The sequence below is a fragment of the Oncorhynchus nerka genome, linkage group LG16 (genome assembly GCF_034236695.1).
Source record: "Oncorhynchus nerka isolate Pitt River linkage group LG16, Oner_Uvic_2.0, whole genome shotgun sequence".
Lineage (NCBI taxonomy): Eukaryota > Metazoa > Chordata > Actinopteri > Salmoniformes > Salmonidae > Oncorhynchus > Oncorhynchus nerka.
The window spans coordinates 19,997,825-20,022,034 of NC_088411.1; the positions used below are offsets into that span (position 1 = coordinate 19,997,825).

Genomic DNA, 24,210 nt, shown 5'->3' on the forward strand with positions numbered 1-24,210 from the left:
TTTTTGTAGCCGAAATAACTCCGTTAGTTCTTCACGTTCGGCTGAGAATTCGACCGGAAATTGCGGTCACGACAACGCCGAAAAATATTCCAAATTAGGTCCGTAATATCGACAGAAACATGGCAAACGTTGTTTCTAATCAATCCTCAAGGTGTTTTTCAAATATCTATTCGATAATATATCAACCGGGACAGCTGTATTTTCCGTAAGACCGGGAGGAAAAATAGCTACCTCTGTCTATTACGCAAGCATTACTCTGAGAGCCCTCAGCCGGACACTTACGCAATGTAGTCGTTTACGCTCATTCTTCAACATAAAGGCGTGAAACTACGTCAAAATGCTGTAGACACCTTGGGGAATACGTAGAAAAGGGAATCTGGTTGATAGCCCATTCACTGCTCAATAGGGACGCATCAGAACGCAGAGCTTTCAAAACATGAGTCACTTCCTGATTGATTTTTCTCAGGCTTTCGCCTGCAATATCAGTTGTGTTATACTCACAGACAATATTTTTACAGTTTTGGAAACTTTAGTGTTTTCTATCCTAAGCTGTCAATTATATGCATATTCTAGCATCTTGTCCTGACAAAATAGCCTGTTTACTTTGGGAACGTTATTTTTTCCAAAAATGAAAATAGCGCCCCCTATTTTCAACAGGTTTTAAACAAATCAAAATATTTGAGATTCTTCCAAGTAGCCACCCTTTGCCTTGACAGCTTTGCACATTCTTGACATTCTCTCAACCAGCTTCATGAGGTAGTCACCTGGAATGCATTTCAATTAACAGCTGTGCCTTCTTAAAGGTTAAGTTGTGGAATTTCTTTCCTTAATGCATTTGAGCCGATCAGTTGTGTTGTGACACGTTAGGAGCGGTATACAGAAGGTAGCCCTGTTTGGTAAAAGACCCAAGTCCATATTATGGCAAGACCAGCTCAAATAAGCAAAGAGAAACGACAGTCCGTCAATACTTTAAAACATGAAGGTCAGTCAATATGGAACATTTCATGAACTTTGAAAGTATCTTCAAGTGCAGTCGCTGTGATGAAACTGGCTCTCATGAGGACTGGAACGGAAGACCCATAGTTGCCTCTGCTGCATAGGATAAGTTCATGAGAGTTAACTGCACCTCAGTTTGCTGCCCAAATAAATACATCATGTAACAGATACATCTCAACATCAACGGTTCAAATTGCTGCAAAGAAACCACTACTAAAGGGCACCAATAAGAAGAGACTTTCTTGGTCCAAGAAACACGATCAATGGAAATCCTTTGGTCAGTCCAAATAGGAGATTTTTAGTTCCAACCACCATGTCTTTGTGATGCAGAGTAGGTGAATGGATCTCCGCGTGTCGTTCCCCTCGGGAGGCATGGACGAGGAGGCGTGAGGTGCTTTGCTGTTTTGAATCCAAAATAGGATACCTATGTGATACATATACATACTACCCTCAATAAGCCTGACTAACCGGTGTCTGTATATAGCCTTGCTACTCTTATTTTCAAATGTCTTCTTACTGTTTTATTTCTTTACTTTACCTACACACACACACACCTTCTCACTATTGGTTAGTCTGTAAGTAAGCATTTCACTGTAAGGTCTACCTACACCTGTTGTATTTGGCGCACGTGACAAATAAACTTTAATTTGATTTATTCAGGAATGAAGTAGAGATTGAGCTGGGCCTGGCTTACGCTGGATGCCACTATAGAAATGACTGGAACACCACACTTTTTCAATAAAACGTGGTATGCCAGATGTACTCTGCCTGAAAGAGATCAATTATGGCAAAAAAGGGTATCTTGCTCTGCTGGCACATTGTAGAACAGATGTCCACAGGCAGAAAGTATTCAATGTAATGTGTAGCCCAAAGATATTGATTTTTGTGTTGAATTTGACAGTAACGTGTGTAAGGGGGATTATTTTTACTCAGTGAATTGTCCAATGCATCTCTTCAACTGATTTTACTCTCGTCTGTAGCTAGCATTTGGTCATCCAATGTGAATAAGTGCACCCCAGCAAACCCTGTACTCCTGTCTCTGTGTTGGACATGGGCCACGATGGTGCCACTGTGACTCTAAATATATCCAGACGGACTTTCCTCCCTATTGGAGTCTGTCGCTACAACTTTGAGACAGTTACTTACTGTCATACTTAAAATGTATGTAATAATGATGATTACTTATGATATGGTCCTCGTTTACTTCTTGGTGCACGAGACACAACTCATCCAGGCATATCCCTTTGTCTTTCTTTAGGTGATCCCTTACAAGACACTGAGGACTGAGTACAAGCCCTTTGAAGCCAAACGACGGCTGCTGGGGAACTTTGACATGTTTCTTTCAGACGACCGCATTCGCCGCCTACTGTCCTCGCACATCGGCAAGCACTTCTACGAGAGAAAGAAGTAAGCTTGTAAAAATTGTTGGTTGATCACCTTACCTACTTTAGTCAAATGAAATCTATTTAAAGACTCATTTTTGCACTGGTTCGGAACCTGGTTCACTCTCAGTATGAATTTTGGTTTGACTCCATTGCTATATGAAACTCATTCCAGTGAGGCAGGGGAGTGGTATCCTTTTTGTGCTGTCTCCCTGTTCACTCTCTGGGAACATCAACATAGCCCCTAGTGCTGTTCCCTGGTTTTGAAATACATGTCCTCTTATACAGTTGAAGTCGGAAGTTTACATACACCATAGCCAAATACATTTAAACTCAGTTTTTCACAATTCCTGACATTTAATCCTAGTAAAAATTCCCTGCCTTAGGTCACCACTTTATTTGAAGAATGTGAAATGTCAGAATGATAGTGGTTTATTTGTTTCATCACAGTCCCAGTGGTTCAGAAGTTTACATACTCAATTAGTATTTGGTACCATTGCCTTTCAATTGTTTAACTTGGGTCAAATGTTTCGGGTAGCCTTCCACAAGCTTCCCACAATAAGTTGGGTGAATTTTGGCCCATTCCTCCTGACAGAGCTGCTGTAACTGAGTCAGGTTTGTAGGCCTCCTTGCTCACACATACTTTTTCTATAGGATTGGGGTCTGGGCCTTCTGATTGCCACTCCAATACCTTGACTTTGAGTCCTTAAGCTATTTTGCCACAACTTTGGAAGTATGCTTGGGGTCATTGTCCATTTGGAAGACTCATTTGCGACCAAGCTTTAACTTGAGACGTTGCTTCAATATATCCACATAATTTTCCTCCCTCACGGTGCCATATATTTTGTGAACAGTTCTATTTTTGTTTGATCAGATCAGAGGACATCTCTCCAAAAAGTACGATCTTTGTCCCCATGTGCAGTTGCAAACCGTAGTCTGGCTTTTTTATGGCGGTTTTGGAGCAGTGGCTTCTTCCTTGCTGAGCGGCCTTTCCTGTTGTCGATATAGAATTAGTTTTACTGTGGATATATGTACTTTTGTACCTGTTTCCTCCAACATCTTCAAAAGATCCTTTGCTGCTGTTTGGGGTTGATTTGCACCAAAGTACGTTCATCTCTTGGAGACAGAACGGGTCTCCTTCCTGAGCGGTATGACGGCTGCGTGGTCCCATGGTGTTTATGCTTGCTTACTATTGTTTGTACAGATGAACGTGGTACCTTCAGGTGTTTGGAAATTGCTCCCAAGGATGAACCAGATTTGTGGAGGTCTACAATTGTTTTTCTGAGGTCTTGGCCGATTTCTTTTTGATTTTCCCATGATGTCAAGCAAAGAGGCACTGATTTTGAAGGTAGGCCTTGAAATACATCCACAGGTACACTTCCAATTGACTCAAATGATGTTACTTAGCCTATCAGAAGCTTCTAAAGCCATGACATCATTTTCTGGAATTTTCCAAGCTGTTGAAAGGCACAGTCAACTTAGTGTATGTGAACTTCTGACCCACTGGAATTGTGATACAATGAATTATAAGTGAAATAATCTGTCTGTAAACAATTGTTGGAAAAATTACTTGTCATGCTAGATGTCCTAACCGACTTGTCAAAACTATAGTTTGTTCACAAGACATTTGTGGAGTGGTTGAAAAATGAGTTTTAATGACTCCAACCTAAGTGAATGTAAACTTCCGACTTCACCTGTAAATTTAAATGTGCCTTTAAGCTAGCCCTTACAGAGTTCTAATCTAATCTCCCCTGCTTAGGGAGCCTTTGTCATTGAACCTGCAGAGCAAAAAGCTGGCCTTGGACATCCAGAGAACCATCCAGGGAACAACAACCTCCATTTCTAAGAAAGGCTGCTACTGGTGAGGCCTGCTCTCTGACTTAGTCAGTAAGTGCGCCTCAGCAAACCCTGTCCGTGTTGGACATGGGCAATGATGGTGCCATAGTGACTCAAAATATATCCTGACAGATCTCCCTCTCTATTGGGGCCTGTCTCTGCAACTGACACACAAGGGCAATTAATGTACATTCATGTATATACACATTGCCTCCTGTAAAATGTTATTGTTTGTTTTAGCATGGCTTATGTGGCCCACTCTGGGATGGCTGCAGATGAAATAGCAGAGAATATTGATTCAGCTGTCAGCACCATCGTGACAAAACTACGGGTTAGGTGAGTTTACTGCCAGGATGTCTTCCTGATCTCCCCAATCAATTGTACCCCGTCAACACAGATATTTACACTTTTATTATACGTTAAATGGTCAGGTATACTCAATGTTTATTAATGCTAAAGAAATGTGTGGGCCCAGTCTGAAAATCACCTTTGATATCTCTATTGTCTGGGGTGAGATTACAGGGCCTATAGTACTGTGGTACGTTAAGCTTATTGCCTGCTCTGTATAGCAGTGTGATTAAACCCATGTGCCTACAATCCTGACAAAGAAAGGCCTTTGCGGCCACTTGTTAATCTGAGTGATACGATACACAGGGTAGAAATGGCCGTAACATTGAAAATGTATTCTTCACAGAAAGTTTTGACCTGAATGTATGAGTGATTGTGTTCTTTGAGTATAAAGTGTTGTCTCTTTTGCAGAAAGGACCGTTGATAAAGGTCATCCACTTGAAAAGTCAATCAGTGGCTCTGCCCATCTACACCTCTAACCTGAGTAACCTGACCCTTATAGATGAAACACAGAAACAGACCCGCGCAGCCATGGATGCCAAGGTAGGACTGCTACACACAAATGCTTGTAAATTGCTTTGGAAGATTATATTATTTGATCAATGATCTATTTTTGTCAAATTAAAGGACTCGTCTTTGCACTGGTTCGAACCTGTTTTACACTCTATTAATTTTGGTTTAAATCCAGTGCTATATGAAACCCATTCCAGTGAGGCAGGGGAGCGGTCTCCATTTAGTGCTGTCTCCCTGTTCACTCTCTGGGAACATCAACATAGCTCTTAGTGCCACATATGGACTATTGAGGTCAATTGCAGACCTCTATTATTTACATGCATATTTACATGCATGCATTACCAGTAAAAGTTTTGACACACCTACTCAAGGTTAAATAAACCTAAAGGGTTTCTTTATTTTTTACTATTTTCTACTTTGTAGAACAATAGTGAAGACATCAAAACTATGAAGTAACACACATGGAATCATGTCGTAACCAAGTGTTAATTAACTTCTTGACGCTACCCATCCCTGTCGCGGGATCATTTTAGTCAGCAGCCGCTGAATAGCATAGCGCCACAGTCAAATAATATTACTAGAAAATATTCATATTCATGAAATCACAAGTGAAATCTATTGAAACACAGCTTAGCCTTTTGTTAATCACCCTGTCATCTCAGATTTTGAAATTATGCTTTACAGCCAAAGCAAGACAAACATTTGTGTAAGTTTATCGATAGCCTAGCATAGCATTATGCCTAGCTAGCAGCAGGCAACCTGGTCACGAAAATCAGAAAAGCAATCAAATTAAATCGTTTACCTTTGATGAGCTTCGGATGTTTTCACTTACGAGACTCCTAGTTAGATAGCAAATGTTCCTTTTTTCCCAAAAATATTATTTTTGTAGCCGAAATAACTCCGTTAGTTCTTCACGTTCGGCTGAGAATTCGACCGGAAATTGCGGTCACGACAACGCCGAAAAATATTCCAAATTAGGTCCGTAATATCGACAGAAACATGGCAAACGTTGTTTCTAATCAATCCTCAAGGTGTTTTTCAAATATCTATTCGATAATATATCAACCGGGACAGCTGTATTTTCCGTAAGACCGGGAGGAAAAATAGCTACCTCTGTCTATTACGCAAGCATTACTCTGAGAGCCCTCAGCCGGACACTTACGCAATGTAGTCGTTTACGCTCATTCTTCAACATAAAGGCGTGAAACTACGTCAAAATGCTGTAGACACCTTGGGGAATACGTAGAAAAGGGAATCTGGTTGATAGCCCATTCACTGCTCAATAGGGACGCATCAGAACGCAGAGCTTTCAAAACATGAGTCACTTCCTGATTGGATTTTTCTCAGGCTTTCGCCTGCAATATCAGTTGTGTTATACTCACAGACAATATTTTTACAGTTTTGGAAACTTTAGTGTTTTCTATCCTAAGCTGTCAATTATATGCATATTCTAGCATCTTGTCCTGACAAAATAGCCTGTTTACTTTGGGAACGTTATTTTTTCCAAAAATGAAAATAGCGCCCCCTATTTTCAACAGGTTTTAAACAAATCAAAATATTTGAGATTCTTCCAAGTAGCCACCCTTTGCCTTGACAGCTTTGCACATTCTTGACATTCTCTCAACCAGCTTCATGAGGTAGTCACCTGGAATGCATTTCAATTAACAGCTGTGCCTTCTTAAAGGTTAAGTTGTGGAATTTCTTTCCTTAATGCATTTGAGCCGATCAGTTGTGTTGTGACACGTTAGGAGCGGTATACAGAAGGTAGCCCTGTTTGGTAAAAGACCCAAGTCCATATTATGGCAAGACCAGCTCAAATAAGCAAAGAGAAACGACAGTCCGTCAATACTTTAAAACATGAAGGTCAGTCAATATGGAACATTTCATGAACTTTGAAAGTATCTTCAAGTGCAGTCGCTGTGATGAAACTGGCTCTCATGAGGACTGGAACGGAAGACCCATAGTTGCCTCTGCTGCATAGGATAAGTTCATGAGAGTTAACTGCACCTCAGTTTGCTGCCCAAATAAATACATCATGTAACAGATACATCTCAACATCAACGGTTCAAATTGCTGCAAAGAAACCACTACTAAAGGGCACCAATAAGAAGAGACTTTCTTGGTCCAAGAAACACGATCAATGGAAATCCTTTGGTCAGTCCAAATAGGAGATTTTTAGTTCTAACCACCATGTCTTTTTGATGCAGAGTAGGTGAACGGATCTCCGCGCGTCGTTCCCCTCGGGAGGCATGGACAAGGAGGTGTGGGGTGCTTTGCTGGTGATACTGTGTGATTTATTTAGAATTCAAGGCACACTTAACCAGCATGGCTACCACAGCATTCTGCAGCGATACGCCATCCCATCTGGTTTGGGCTGAGTGGGTAATTTGTATTTTCAACAAGACAATTACCCAACACACCTCCAGGCTGTGTAAGGGCAATTTGACGAAGGAGAGTGATGGTGCTGCATCAGATGACCTGGCCTCCACAATCACCTGACCTCAACCCAATTGAGATGGTTTGGAATGAGTTGGAGTGAAGAAAAAGCAGCCAACAAGTGCTCAGTAAATATGGGAACTCTAAGACTGTTGGAAAAGCATTCCAGGTGAAGCTGGTTGAGAGTGCCAAGAGTGTGCAAGGCTGTCAAGGCAAATGGTGGCTACTTAGAATAATCTAAAATGTCTTTTGATTTAAGTGTTTGTTACTACATGATCCCATATGTTTTATCGATTTGATGTCTAGTAAAGATAAAGAAAAACCCTCGAATGAGTAGGGGTCCAAACTTTTGACTGGTACTTTGTGTATATAAACATGCGAGAGCTGGATCTCATCAATACCTGTCTTGTTTATGAAATTTCAGAAAAATGCGCGGAAACAGAAGTCTACAGAAAAAAACTCTGGTGCTGACAGGGAGGAAGAGGTTCCCATAGTAATGCCAAGGAAAAAGGCTAAAGTGGAGGTCTGTACCTTGCTAGTGTCAAACCAAATGCATTTTAATATTAGTTTAGCAATTATCTATTTTTGTCAAATAACATTTTTCAAAGGACTGTGCACTGGTTTGGAACTTGTTTCACTCTCCTTATGAATTTTGGTTTAAATCCAATGCTATATGAAACTTATTCCAATGAGGCAGGGGAGCGGTGTCCCTTTTTTATGGTGTTTCCCTGTTCACTCTCTGGGAACACTGCCCCCCTCCCCCCCTAGTGGAAGTTAATTGACCGACCTCTTTGTCTCTACAGAAAAAGACTCCTCTTAGTACTGTGCAAATTGTTTTCTTCTCTCTGATCCCCTTAGAAGCCGACCAAGAAGGGACTTGTGAAGGTACCAAAACCAACAGGAGGAAAGGTATAAAATATAAAATGACCAAGAAGGCTGCAAAAATACCCTCACAAAATATGAAAAGAGAAGTACCTAAATCTTAATGTCTGTTTGTCAACTCAGTGGAACACAACTCTCCTTTCTCTCATTGCTACCTGTGTATTACTCCCCCCTTCTCTAAATGGAACTCTGACTTCATTATACTGATATAAAAAGGACTGGTTCTAAATGTATATAAACTGTCAATGTTAGTTGATCCAAGGACAAACTCAAATGTGTTGTAAATCTTTGTCTGCCCCATAAAAGGGTATTGTTCAAAATATTTTGTATAAGCCCAAATTGTAAATTAAAATATTACCACAAAGTATATTTCATGTTTTTAATTTGTTATCCACAATGGCATTGTTTTCCATTAGCGCTACTCATTTTCAGCCGGCTACTTTTTCCACTTCATATTAACTAGGCTCCTTTTCATTTAAGTTTCAAATTGCTAGTCCCTTGAGTTCTCTCCCGTTAGAATGAAGGATATTCATCTTCTAGCGATTTATTGCTAGGATAGGCTCACAAAGCGAGCGATGACTGGGAAACTGTCCCACCATCCGGTACAATTTGTGTGGTTGGTTGCAGTCAAATTTCTTTACACAGAGGGAGAGGATGCTTGGGAATTTTCACTTTCCATCTAATGCTAGTGGGAACGATGAGTCAATCCACTCAGCCTGATTTAGAATTTTGGCACATACATTTCTTTAGTGTGTTAACCCAGTGGTGGGCCGTCAGGGCCAGCAAGGCCTTCTCTGCTGGCCTAAACATCATCAGAATATAATATTTTTAAAATATATTTTCCCACAAATATGTATTAAATTATTCCCCAGAGTAAGAGTTACACTCTTTCATAGCTTTCCTCTTGTTTGCACTGCTTCTAGCCCCAGGTTGAGATTTGGAGGGCTGGTCTTTGTTAGATCTTTTATCCAATCATATTCAGCCATGTGTTGCCAGGGGTCTAAAATCTGCCCTCAGAATCAACAGTGCGGGCGCTTGTAGCTTAAAGTGAATGGAAATGAACATTTTGTCAACCAATCAGCTTTAGAGTTGGCTATTGTACGCCAGCTAGCAGGCGTAGTGCGTGCACGTCTTTTGATTGGATTACCAATATTGAGAGGCAGGTCCTATGGGCAGGTCTATGCAGAACTAGGAAACTGAATTTAATAAACTTATTAATTCGCGTACTACTAAAATGTTTTTTCAACTCACAATGGCGGAAGGAGAAGATATCGATTTGGTCGAAGATATAATTATAACGCCATTCTCAAGACGAACTTGTAAGTAGAGGTCTGCCGAAGCTACAAACCCTGTCACAGGCGGGAAAGGGGTTCGTTCGCCACTTTCAAAGTTCCAACTACTAGCGCTATCAATGGCTCACAGGCTCCGAGAAGCACTGCAAACTGTACTGCTGGGAATTCCTATTATTACAATTGAGCGAGAGAGGCGCAGGTTCATTCAAATCGAAGATGACACAGCGCGCATCTCAAGTTCACCCAGCGAACGCAGAGGCCCAGCACAAGGAGACCCTCGCACATACTACCAACAACTCCACAGCAATATTCTGGACAATATTCTTTGCCAGATACGAAACAGGTTTCAGGACCACGAAAAATCAATGTTTCTCTCTCTCCTGGACCCCCAACACTTTCAGACCTACCGGAAAAAAATCCCGCAAACAGCCTTCTCCAGCTTAACAGTCACGGAACACTGTTCGACCTATCCAAGCTAAAAACAACTGACTGTAATGTATGCTATGACTGATTTTGAAGGGAAAAGTCCCTCTAATCTCCTTGATTTCCTTAAGCAGAAAAATCTGAATGAGGACATGCGGCAACTTTACACATTGGCATGTGTGACAATGACTATCCCTGTGTCCACGGCTTCTGTCGAGCGGTCATTCTCGGCCTTAAAGCGAATCAAAACGTATTCCAGAAATGCTACTGGACAGACTGCTTTCAGCATTAGCCTCCATGTCGATAGAAAATGACTTATTGGTGGAACTAAAACGCACAGATGGACTGTAACAACAGAGTCATTGAAGTCTTCTTGAGGAAAGAAAGGAGGATGGATTTTGTTCAAATAATCAGTCTTTGCTGAGTAGGCATGTAATGCATTTTATTTTTTATTAAATGTGTGTATGTTTCGCATTTTATTTCGTTAATATTTAATAGCCTATATATTAACAAATAAAATGGCAAATAGCCTATGTTGCAAATGATTTGTTTTATTTTCAGTGAATAGTTGTCTTTATCATCACGGTGAAACTGCTTTGGGTGCGACAATGCGCTGTTTAGTGAACACACTTTTTTGGGACTTACACTTCAAAGTTTGTGGACCAGAAATGGATAGAAGAAGAATATTAATTAAACTCTGTTGCACTCGACTATGTTCTTGCCTATTAGTTGAACTGTACTGTATTGTACTCTTCCCCTGCAATTCTCTGAATAAAAATGTCAATTTCAAGGTGACTCAACGCCTGGTTATACTGCGTTTCTGTCTAAATGTATAGTGTCTAGAGCCATGGCATCATAATGATGGTAATAAGAGGTGGATTAATTCAGGTGGGACTGTATAGGACCTCACTGAAGGCCCAGGCCCACGGCACGCCACTGTGTTAACCTCTCCGGGATATGTAGGACGGTAGCGTCCCACCTAGCCAACATCCAGTGAAAATGCAGAGCGCTGGATTCAAATAAATTACTATAAAAATTTAACTTGGATGAAATCACACATTCAATATACCAAATTAAAGCTACTCTTGTTGTGAATCCAGCCAACGTGTCAGATTTAAAAAATGCTTTACGGCGAACGCAAACGATGCTGTTATCTAAGGATAGCACCCCAGTAAACAAAGAGAGAAAAGCATATTTCAACCCTGCAGGCGCGACACACACGCAGAAATAAAAAATATAATTCATGCCTTTGACGAGCTTCTTTTGTTGGCTCTCCAATATGTCCCATAAACATCACAAATGGTCATTTTACTCGATTAATTCCGTCGATATATATCCAATATGTCCATTTATTTGGCGTGTTTGATCCAGAAAAACACTGGTTCAATACAGGAAGAGAAAGTGTTGCGAGCATTTCTGGTCACGCGCCTCTATCTAACAGTACACTTCAAGTTACCCTCGTTCTGGATGGCCGTACTTCATTACACAAAGGAAAAACCTCAACCAATTTCTAAAAACTGTTGACATCCAGTGGAAGCGATTGGAACTGCAAGCCCCTGCCTTAGAAATCTGGATTCCCAATGAAAGCCCATTGAAAAGAATGACCCCCCCTAAAAATAAAAATAAAATCCTGGATGGTTTGCCCTCGGTTTCGCCTGCCAAATAAGTTATAATCAGACATCATTCAAACGGTTTTAGAAACTTCAGTGTTTTCTATCCAAATCTACTAATAATATGCATGTCCTGGCTTCTGAGCCAGAGGAGCAGGCTCTTATAAAAGATGTCAAACCGACTAGTCTCTCTTACAGTGCCTTGAAGGTATTCGTACCTGTCGACTTATTCCACATTTTGTTCTTACAGCCTGAATTCAAAATTGATTGTTTTCCTCAGCCATCTACACGCAATACCCCATAATGAGTGTAAACATGTTTGTAGAAAATTCAGCGACTGTATTGAATGAAATACCTCATTTACAGTAGTATTCACACCCTGAGTCAATACTTTGTAGAAGGACCTTTGGTGGCGACTACAGCTTTATCTTGGCTTTGCACATCGTTTTACCTTTCTTCCCTGCAGATTTTCTCAAGCTCTTAAATTAGATGGGAATTAATTTATTTAACTATGAAAGTCTGTTTAGAACTAATTCTTATTTAAAATGACGGCCTACCCCGAACGACACTGGGCCAATTGTGCGCCGCCCTATGGGACTCCCAATCACGGCCGGTTGTGCTACAGCCTGGAATTTAACCAGGGTCTAGTGATACCTCTTGCACTGAGATGCAGCTTCTTAGACCGCTGTGCCACTTGGGAGCCCCGAGTGGCGGTGAACATTAATCTTCAAGTCTTTCCACAGATTTTCAATGTTAAGCCTGGGCTTTGGCTGGACCACTCAAGGACTTTCACATTCTTGTTCTGAAGTCTGTTTGGGGTCGTTGTCCTGTTGGAATGTAATTCTTTGCCCAAGTCCAAGGTCGTTTGCATTGAAGCAGGTTCTCATCAAGGATTTGCCTATATTTGGCTCCATTCATTGTTCCCTCTATCCTTACCAATCTCCCACTCCCTGGTGCTGAAAAGCATCCCCATAACATGTTGCTACCACGACCATGCTTCACTGTAGGGTGGTGTTCGAAGGGTGATGAGGTGTGCCTTGTTTTTTCCAGACATGGTGCTTTTCATTCAAGCCAAAGAGTTCAATTTGTCTCATCAGATCACTATCTTTTGCCTTATCAGTCTTTCACATGCAGTTTTGTGAACTCCAGGTGTGCTGTCGTGCCTTTTTTTCAGGAGTAGTTTCAGTCTGGCCACTTCCATAAAGCCCAGATTTGTGAAGTGCTGTAGAGACGGTTGTCATTCTGGTAGGTTTTCTCATCTCAGCCAAGGAACTGTTATTGGTCACCTCCCTGACCAAGGGCCTTGCCAGGTTGCACAGTTTGGTTGGACAGCCAGCTGTAGGCAGTCTGGGTAGTTTGTTTTTCCATCTCCCAATTATTGTTTATATGCCTCATCACAATTCTCTCCGGGCTCTACGGACAGTTCCTTAAACTTTATGGTACAGTTTCTGCTCTGACATGCACTGTCAACGGTGGGACCTTTTTATATTGACAGGTGTTTCTTTCTAAATCATGTTCAAACAATTGAATTGGACACAGGTGGACTCCAAGTTGTAGTGACATCTCAATGATGATCAAAGGAAATTGGAGGAATCTGGGCTCAATTTGGAGTGTCATAGCAAAAGGGTGTGAATGCTTATGTAAATGAGATTTCAGTATTTAATTTTCAATACATTTGCAAACATGTTTTCACTGTATGGGGCATTGTGTGTAGATTAGAATGTAATTTAACACATTTAATTCCAGCTGTAAAATAACAATGTTGAGTAAGTCAAGGGGTAGCCTGTAATTACTTTTCTGAAGGCACTATATATCCCTTTGCCATTCAGTAAACCGAGGTTTCCTAACCTTTGATGTTGGAGTTTGCCAGACAGTGACTGGTTTCGTCAGTCAGTGTAGCCTACCGAATCAGCATCAGTGAGAGACGTTCATTTGGCTCCCTAATTTGCGTAAGCAATTGGTAGGCCAAGGCTTTTAGCACTTATCTGCAGATAAATTATGAAAACATTTGATGAAGATGGTAAATCATCACTGCAGGAACAACAGGTAATGGAGAGCTGTGTAAGACTCATGATAATTAGGGCCCTCGCGGAATCCAGTCATTATTAACAGAATTCAACAATATTCATATGTATTCACCTTAGTAGGGAATCAACTAAACGCATTGAAATGTATTTGTTTTATAATAAGACATGAACAGAATGAATCAGTTTGTCTTTCCTGCAACTTTCTGAAGCGGCAACGTCAGTGTGTGTGTGGTGCATGGGTCTACCACTTTGGATAGCCGTTAGTGATTATGCTAATGAAAACGGTCTTCTGGTAGATGGAAATGCCTTCTCAATTATATGTTAGGCTAATTTGTAGTTATCTGGCAGAATTATGTTATGACTATTTTCTTCAATCCAGTGGGTATTTGTTTGGCAAACTCTACCATCGTGTGTGCTACAAAAATACTGTTCAACAGCCTCTTGCTAGGTGTGCGTTTAAATTAGAAGGTAACTACATCCCAAATTAATTTCTCAGATTTTTTTTTTTCCCCAGACCTCAAGTGGTTTAAGCATTGTTGTGGTCTTTTGCCAGCGAAGACCTGTAAAAACAAAACAGAAAATTGGGAAGACGAAACGGAATCAGGCAACAAAACGTTTGATAGGGCCCTAACTAATGATGATTATTAATTTAGTCTATGTAAAATTAGAAATATATAATATTTAAGACTAACCCATTTTTTTTTTTTTGATTCAACCTTAATTTATGTTTCAAGATAAGGGCTATTAATTATTTTTTTAATACAATACATATTTTGAAGAACACATTGTGGCCATTCATATTTTGTATTACAGTTGTAAATAAGACCAGCTCAAAGAGAAGATGGGTTTAATGTTCTTACCTAGTAAATAATCCTGATCATATAGGCCTAGACCAATGGTCACCAATCAGTCGATCAGGATCTCCGAGGCTTTCCTAGTCGATCACCAAACATTTCTACAAAAAAATAAAAATAAAGCCAGGCTTTCCTATTTTATGTATTGGTTTCCTGCTGTTGGCGATAGTTGCACTTGATTCAACAGCCCTACTGCCGGGAAGGCAAAGTGTTCCATCGAATTAACATGAATTGGTGCGTGAGACAGAAATAATGCAGTGTTACTTGAGTTCCCCTTCAGCTGGAAGACAGTGTCCCCTTTTCTCTGTGGTGGGAGGGAGAGCGGAGGGACGGTAAGTCAGGTGAGAGGCAGCCTCACTGCTGCTTTCTCCCTCCCCTCAGACTGACCATCAGATGCAGGCAATCAGTCCAGTAAAATAAAAAAAATAAGCTAATTATTATGCTCACTCAGCTGTGCCTCAAAAGTAATATTACAAATTTCAATTGCTCTATTACTAGTGTAATATACCTACAATTTTGAAATATAATTTCAAAATAGTCTGAGAAGAACAATATTGGCAGGGCAATTCAAGCATAGACAATATGCATTGATAATGTATTGGGCATATAGCCTACTACAAACCTCTGCTACAGAACAGTTTTTAATAAGTTAATGTTGCATAGGCTTACATTTTATAAAGTAATGTTTTAAAAAATCTGAGCAGTAGAGCTCTGCTTGCATTTAGACTCTAAGTGATTTTTACTCAGAAAAGGTTGGTGACCTTTGGCCTAGATGATATCCAAAACAACTAACAATACACTGAATTCATTCATTTAAATTGTAAAGTCATGTCTTTCTACATAATACCACAACCAATCTGGAAGGTAAACTTTATAAAGTACCCAATCATTTCACTGTTTATTTCTGATGATATAATATAAGGCATTAGAATGTACCGGAGGCCACCAAAATAGAGCTCCTTTAGCCAAAAATGTCAGACCGGGGAAGACAGGCTTTTTTCTATTTGGCTGGCAACTCCTACTTGTGGAGACCACTGCAATGGGCTCACTGTTAATTTTTATGTAATGAATAAATGTAAGGTTTTTATGTAATATAACCCCATTAAATTAGGCAATATCTGTCTGTACAGGTAATGTGTGGTTCTGGTTCACCTCCGATGCGTTAGCCTTGAGTGATGTTTTACCATGGTAAACACTCAAAATACAATAGACTGTTGGTATTAGTTGACAAGGCTATTGTTGATGAGATCATAACATGGTTGTGCAGCTGCTCCCTGATCCTTACAGGCCATGTTTGCCTTTCTAATATCACAGACTGGGTTGTTCATCATAGTGCTCTTTTAAGTGCAATGTCTAACATTGATTTCTAAGTATAATTTCTGTAATATCCATTTGAAGCAAAGTAATTTATTTGTTCACTGTTTTCACATGAATGTAAAAGCTGCCGGAGTTAGCAAGTTTTGACAATACACGTCTACAGGTGGTCCACGTCTGTCTAGTATTGACCTACCCCTCCCTATTTGATGTGGGTGTGGTTAACTGGGTGGAAATAGATGGGGTGAGGGGAGTGGGTTTTTAGGAAACAACGGAGCAGTCATCAGTAGGGAGGTTGTAGTTGGTAAGCATTAGAAATCTTATATTGCAGTTGAGGCAGAAGAAAAAGTATACATGTTAATGCAAGTTAGTTGTCGTTGTCCAAGAGGTCATGAAGTGAAACACAAATTGGGTCTCCAAAATATAAATCTATTTCACTTTGAGGAACAATTGCAGTTTAGTAAGGGCAGCTTTTCACTCGAGCACCTGATTGTGACAAAACAGTCATCACATCATCATTGAGGATGGCATCATCAGAAGAGCTTCCAAGAACAGAGGATTCTGTGAGGAGAGTCCCGTGTCCAGAACTTGACCCCAATACTCCAGAACCACCTCGCTGGGCCTACATACACAAACCTATCATCGTCATGGTGATGGGAGCCCTGATGCTGGGCGCTGGTGCGGTGCTGATTCTCCTCCACTCGTCTGGTGTGACAGACACCCCCCATGCCACTGCCCCGGTCTGCCTGTCCATTGGAATGATGTTTGTAGTGGTAGGGCTGGTCTGGATACCCATCCTGAAGGACAAGCAGAGACGTATGGGCCTGGGGGCCAGGAGCACAAGCAGGTCCCTCAGCAGTGTGTGATGGAAAGGGTAAGGGGTGATCCATTCTTCAGACGTTCTGTTGGCTCAGTTGGACATTTGGTTTAGTGTGGTTGGAATCCTAATTTTGTCTTTTAAATAATATAGACTTTTAATTTTTATTTATTAGAGACACTTGGATGTTTTTGGATAACAGGTTATACTGTCATTTACTGACAGATTAATTTATTTTTCACAAGGGAACTTCAGAAAGGACCATTCTTTTGCCTTTTTAAGAAGCACCTTAAAATTATTTCTAAATATCTGATAAAGTATCATCAAAGAAGATCATGTCTTGTAAAGCTGTACTAAAAACCCAAGGTGAATGTACTTTGAACAATTTTACTGTGTGCTCTCAGTATGTTGCGTCCCTGTGACTGTGCGCTGCGTTCTCCAACAGTCCAAAGGCGCGTCATCGCACATCACCTTGTGTCCGCACCGGAGTCGGCACTTTTGGAAATGACATTACTTTCTGGACTTCAAATTACTTTTTGAAAAGGAAATATTGCACTTCCGTTACCATGGCGCAAATACAAGAAAGGCAAGTGGAGGTCGCGGAGAGGAGATATCAGGGAGTTGGTCGCTGTAAATGTGCCTTTTGGTTTGCGGTGAGCCACGACGTAGTTGGCGTGTTTATATTGCTGACCGGGGTGTTTGCAGACATATTCTGCCACGACTTGTTCATCTATGCAGGGGCTGTCATCATCTTCCTCAGTCTCATCTGGTGGGTGTTCTGGTTCTCGGGGAACATCGAGGTGCCACCTGAGGAACTGGAGGATGACGTTGGCTTGGTCAAACTAAAGAACAAAGGCATCAGCGGTGTTGTCAGGAAGGTTTCCAACCGTCTCACTAACGGAATTAGGAACTCATTCCGAAGGAACGGGAGGGTCAAAGGAGAGCGGCCCCGAACAACGGATGGAAATGTTACCTCTAACCAGCAGCAAGCCCCTGTCACTCTTTCCATTTTTTATCAGAACACAACAGAAGCTTCATCTACTGAACTTACCAGACAGACACTGACAATATGACTTTACAGGTAATTTCGTTTCAAATGTAACTACTGGCAACATCTTAATAATAATGTTCTGTTATAAGCCCATAAATAGACATTTCATTAACTGAATCATAATGTAATGTTTCGGATAAGGAGGCAAAATAAGCCTATATTTGCCTCACTGGTAATGATTAAACAACATCAAGGTCACTGGAAAGAGTCCACATGTCTCCCTATCTGCTATCATGTAGATAAAATGGCAGACTCTGTACCGTGCATAAGTGGTATATGATCATTTTGCTGATAATGGTGCCAAAAAATGTGCACATGCAAATTTATTTTCATTCTTATGTTTTGATTAGGTATAATTGTTGCATTAATCCTCACAAATGCTCCTCAAAATAATTTGAGACATTTTTAGGAAAGAATAGAATCCCTTTTAATTATTTAGTATACTAATGTTATTTTTTCCCCGATGCAGGTTCAGAGCATTTTCTCTGGATTCAAGAGCAGTCTGCAGGAACCTGAAGATGTATTGCACACTGTGACTGTGCCTACAAAGTAGCTGATTAGAGTAATGAGATTGATTGCACTCTGATGCTATATAATTGTTCATAAAATGGCATTTGATAGTCATTGTAAATATAACACATTATTTTGTACAATAACATGTCTCTGCATTTTTTTCTAAAGTCATATTTTTTGAATTGCTTAAACTATTTATAGCTAAATAAAATGTACAACAGATCAAAGTTTATCACATGCACAGGATACAGCAGGTGTAAACGGAACAGTGAAATGCTTACTTGCAAGCTCTCTTCCACAGTGCAGTACAAATATAAATATCAATATATACTGAGTGTTCAAAACATACATTAAGAACTCCTGCTCTCTCCATGACATAGTTTTCACCTACTTAGTCTATGATCCCTTATTAATGTTACTTGTTAAATCCACTTCAATCAGTGTAGATGAAGGGGAGGAGACAGGTTAAAGAAGGCTTTTAAGCCTTGAGACAATTGAGACATGGAGTGTGTGTGCCATTCAGAGGGTGAATGGGCATGACAAAAGTTTTAAGTGCCTTTGTACAGGGTAGGAGGTGTCAAGCCAGGCACATTGGTTTGTGTCAAGAACTGCAACGCTGCTGGGTTTTTCACACAACAGTTTCTTGTGTGTATCAACACTCAATGATATATCCATGTTTGTCAACATTTCTCAAGCTTTCGACATTTTGGTTTAAATCATTGATTGGCAGCAATATTTACACTTTGTCTCTGATTTTCTAAGCAGATTTAAGTCAGGACTGAGACTGGACCATTTTTTATTTGTAGTTATCCACATATTCTAAGTCGGAGCCGTCCAGAGTAGTGACGGGCGGGCAGTGATCGGTTGAATAGCATGCATTTAGTTTTACTTGCATTTAAGAGCAGTTGGAGGCCACGGAAGGAGAGTTGTATGGCATTGAAGCTCGTCTGGAGGTTAGTTAACACAGTGTCCAAAGAGGGGCCAGAAGTATACAGAATGGTGTCGTTTGCATAAGAGGTGGATCAGAGAATCACCAGCAGCAAGTGCGACATCATTGATGATTACAGAGAAGAGATTCGGCCCGAGAATTGAACCCTGTGGCACCCCCATAGACACTGCCAGAGATCCGGATAACAGGCCCTCTGATTTGACACACTGAACTCTATCAGAGAAGTAGTTACCAGGTTTTCGATCCACTTGAATCAAAATGCAACACTTCAAAATGTCCGAATGTAGCTACATGTCTTCTACAAATTGTACTCTAACCAGTGATTAACACATTATTCCCAGATTCAGTGTGTTTGTTTTAGCTGTGTTAGTTCTTATAGTCTGACTAAGAGTATATATATACCTCTCGCCTGACCAAAATCTTGAAGGGCCCCTGAAGGGCCCCCAGTGCAGATAAAGATTACCAGTACTTCCTGGAAAAACTTTTTTTTATACTTCATATCACTGTAAACTGTTTCCAGGTCATGTGACTGTACCTGCTTCAGTCTTGCTGGTGAATCCTGCAGCCTGCTTGATGGCAGACAAACATATCACCCTACAGGGGAGATACAAACACAAGCATTACAATACATAACACACATTACACATTCACACACAAAACATCAGTAAATCATATCAGTTTTAAAAGAATATGATCACCCTGTGGCACCCCCATAGAGACTGCCAGAGGTCCGGACAGCAGGCCCTCCGATTTGACACACTGAACTCTATCAGAGAAGTAGTGGGTGAACCAGGCGAGGCAATCATTTGAGAAACCAAGGCTGTTGAGTCTGCCAACAAGAATGTGGTGATTGACAGAGACAATCCTTTGCCAGGTCGATGAATACAGCTGCAGAGTAATGTCTCTTATCGATGGCGGTTATGATATAATTTAGGACCTTGAGCGTGGCTGAGGTGCACCCATGACTAGCTCTGAAACCCGATTGCATAGCAGAGAAGGTACGGTGGGATTCGAAATGGTCGGTGATCTATTTGTTAACTTGGCTTTCGAAGACCTTAGAAATGCAGGGTAGGATAGATATAGGTCTGTAGCAGTTTGGGTCTAGAGTGTCTCCCCCTTTGAAGAGGGGGATGACTGCGGCAGCTTTCCAATCTTTGGGAGTCTCAGACAATACGAAAGTGAGGTAGAACAGGCTAGTGATAGGAGTTGCAACAATTTTGGCAGATAATTTTAGAAAAAGAGGGTCCAGATTGTCTAGCCTGGCTGATTTGTAGGGGTCCAGATTTTGCAGCCCTTTCAGAACATCAGCTATCTGGATTCGGGTGAAGGAGAAATAGGGGAGACTTGGGCAAGTTGCTGTGGGGGGTGCATGGCTGTTGACCGGGGTAGGGGTAGCCAGGTGGAAAGCAAAAATGCTTATTGAAATTCTCAATTATAGTGGATTTATCGGTGGTGACGGTGTTTTCTAGCCTCAGTGCAGTGGGCAGCTAGGAGGAGGTGCTCTTATTCTCCATGGACTTTACAGTGTCCCAGAACTTTTTTGAGTTTGTGTTACAGGAAGCAAATTTCTGCTTAAAAAAGCTAGCCTTAGCTTTCCTAACTGCCTGTGTATATTGGTTCCTAACTTCCCTAACTTCCCTGAAAAGTTGCATATCACAGGGGCTATTCGATGCAGAACGCCACAGGATGTTTTTGTGTTGGTCAAGGGTAGTCAGGTCTGGAGAAAACCATGGGCTATATCTGTTCCTGATTCTAAATATTTTGAAAGGGGCATGCTTATTCAAGATGGTGAGGAAGGCATTTTTAAAGAATGACCAGGCATCCTCTTCTGACGGGATGAGGTCAATATCCTTCCAGGATACCCGGGCCAGGTTGATTAGAAAGGCCTGCTCGCTGAAGTGTTTTAGGGAGCGTTTGACAGTGATGAGGGGTGGTCGTTTGACCGCGGACCCATTACGGATGCAAGCAATGAGGCAGTGATTGCTGAGATCTTGGTTGAAAACAGTAGAGGTGTATTTGGAGGGCAAGTTGGGTAGGATGATATCAATGAGGGTGCCCATGTTTACGGATTTGGGGTTGTACCTGTTGGGTTCATTGATAATTTGTGTGAGATTGAGGGAATCAAGCTGACATTGTATGATGGCCGGGGTGTTAAGCATGTCCCAATTTAGGTCACCTAGCAGCACGTGCTCTGAAGATAGTTGGGGGGCAATCGGTTCACATATGGTGTCCAGGGCACAGCTGGGGGCAGAGGGTGGTCTATAGCAAGTGGTAACGGTGAGAGACTTGTTTCTGGAAAGGTGGATTTTTAAAAGTAGAAGCTCTAATTGTTTGGGTACAGATCTGGATAGTAAGACAGAACTCTGCAGGCTATCTCTGCAAGTAGATTGCAACACCGCCCCCTTTGGCAGTTCTATCTTGTCGGAAAATGTTATCGTTTAGGAAATTTCAGGGTTTTTGGTAGTCTTTCTGAGCCAGGATTCAGACACGGCTAGGACATCCGGGTTGGCAGAGTGTGCTCGGACAGTGAATGAAACAAACTTAGGGAGGAGGCTTCTAATGTTAACATGCATGAAACCAATGCTTTTACGGTTACAGAAGTCAACAAATGATAACGCCTGAGGAATGGGAGTGGAGCTAGGCACTGCAGGGCCTGGATTAAACTCCACATCACCAGAGGAACAGAGGAGGAGTAGGATATGGGTACGGCTAAAAGAACTGGTCGCCTAGTACGTTCGGAACAGAGAGTAAAAAGAGCAGATTTCTGGGCATGGTAGAGTAGATTCAAGGTATAATGTACAGACAAAGGTATGGTAGGATGTGAATACAGTGGGGATAAGCCTGTGCATAGAGTGATGATGAAAGAGATATTGTCTCTAGAAATATAATTTAAACCAGATGATGTCATCGCATGTGTGGTAGGTGGAACTAAAGTATTAAATAAGGCGTATTGAGCAGGGGTAGAGGCTCTACAGTGAAATAAGGCAATAAATACTAACCAAAACAGCAATGGACAAGGCGTATTGACGTAAGCGGGAGGCATGCGTAGCCGAGTGAATCAAAGGAGTCCAGTGAGTGGCTTCAGGCAGCTAGCAAGTTACCAGAAAGGCCTTGGAGGGACGTCGCGACGGACGAAAGTCTGTTGTGGCCCCCTCGTGCTATTACGTCTGCAGACAGATCAGCAGGGCTCCGTGTGGTAAACCAGGCCAATTGGCAAAACAAGGTGTGGTGGCCAAAGAATTTGTCTGATGGGCCTCTTAAGTTAACAGTCCGATGTGCTCTGGACAGCTAGCAGGCCGAGGCTAGCAGGCTAATGGATGGGCATTCAGGGGACGACGCGACGACGGAGCCAGTTGAGAAAACCCCCTCGGGAAAATCACGTCGGTTCAGGAACATTCAACACCTCTTGGAAAGCCATTCTGGTTTGTCTTTTGCATTAACATTTGTGTAATTGTCTCGCAGAAAAATAAAACCCTAACCCCGGTTAGGTTTTCAGAAGACTGACGTGGTTTTCCTCTAACTTTTTACCCGGGCTTTGCTCATTTCATATTTCCTAACAAACTCCACAGTCCTTGCCGGGGACAAGCATACGGGTAACATGATGCTGCGACCACAATACTTGAAAGTACAAAGGAATCAACAACATTGCATTCACCCCATATTACTAGCCTGTATGACAAAGTGTTTAAAACCCCCCCTCCAAATCATCCATTATGTTTGCAACAATGCTATTAAGTAATATTGCAAGACAACATGGCAAATAAATGAACTTTATGGAGCTAAGCAATGGAGCGAAGCACAGGCACAATCCTGGAGGAAAACCTGGTTCAGTCTTATTTCCACCAGATACTGGGAGATTAGTTCACCTTTCAGCAGGACAACAAGCTAAAACACAAAGCCAAATCTACACTGAGGTTGCTTACCAAGAAGACTGTGAATGTTCCTAAGTGGCCGAGTTACAGTTTTGACTTAAATCTGCTTGAATTGTCAAGACCTGAAAATGGTTGTCGAGCAATGCTCAACAACCAATTTGACAAAACTTAAAGAAGTTTGAAAAGAATAATGGGAAAATGTTGCACAATTCAGGTATGGAAAGCTCTTAGAGACTCACAGCTGTAATCGCTGCCAAAGGGGATTGAATACTTACACTAATATATACACTGCTCAAAAAAAATAAAGGGAACACTAAAATAACACTTCGTAGATCTGAATGAATGAAATATTCTATTTACATAGTTGAATGTGCTGACAATAAGATCACACAAAAATTATCAATGGAAATCAAATTTATCAACCCATGGAGGTCTGGATTTGGAGTCACACTCAAAATTAAGGTGGAAAACCACACTACAGACTGATCCAACTTTGATGTAATGTCCTTAAAACAAGTCAAAATGAGGCTCAGTAGTGTGTGTGGCCTCCACGTGCCTGTATGACCTCCCTACAATGCCTGGGCATGCTCCTGATGAGGTGGCGGATGGTCTCCTGAGGGATCTCCTGGACAGTCTGTGGTGCAACGTGGCGTTGGTGGATGGAGCGAGACATGATGTCCCAGATGTGCTCAATTGGATTCAGGTCTGGGGAACGGGCGGGCAAGTCCATAGCATCAATGCCTTCCTCTTGCAGGAACTGCTGACACACTCCAGCCACATGAGGTCTAGCATTGTCTTGCATTAGGAGGAAACCAGGGCCAACCGCACCAGCATATGGTCTCACAAGGGGTCTGAGGATCTCATCTCGGTACCTAATGGCAGTCAGGCTACCTCTGGCGAGCACATGGAGGCTGTGCGGCCCCCCAAAGAAATGCCACCCCACACCATGACTGACCCACCGCCAAACCGGTCATGCTGGAGGATGCTGCAGGCAGCAGAACGTTCTCCACAGCGTCTCCAGACTCTGTCACGTCTGTCACGTGCTCAGTGTGAACCTGCTTTCATCTGTGAAGAGCACAGGGCGCCAGTGGCGAA

The 24,210-nt window shown here is 41.6% G+C and overlaps 1 long non-coding RNA gene and 1 other non-coding gene across 2 annotated transcripts; both read left to right on the forward strand.

The window, feature by feature from the left end:
• Window positions 1-2,320: 2,320 nt before the first annotated feature.
• LOC135561227 (uncharacterized) lies at window positions 2,321-4,544 on the forward strand. Its single transcript, XR_010459329.1, has 4 exons — window positions 2,321-2,403; window positions 3,583-3,726; window positions 4,138-4,265; window positions 4,455-4,544. It is a non-coding gene; the product is annotated as an uncharacterized LOC135561227 (long non-coding RNA).
• Window positions 4,545-4,685: 141 nt separating this feature from the next.
• On the forward strand, window positions 4,686-4,813 carry LOC135561257 (small nucleolar RNA ACA64). The gene has a single exon (XR_010459363.1). It is a non-coding gene; the product is annotated as a small nucleolar RNA ACA64 (small nucleolar RNA).
• Window positions 4,814-24,210: the final 19,397 nt, after the last annotated feature.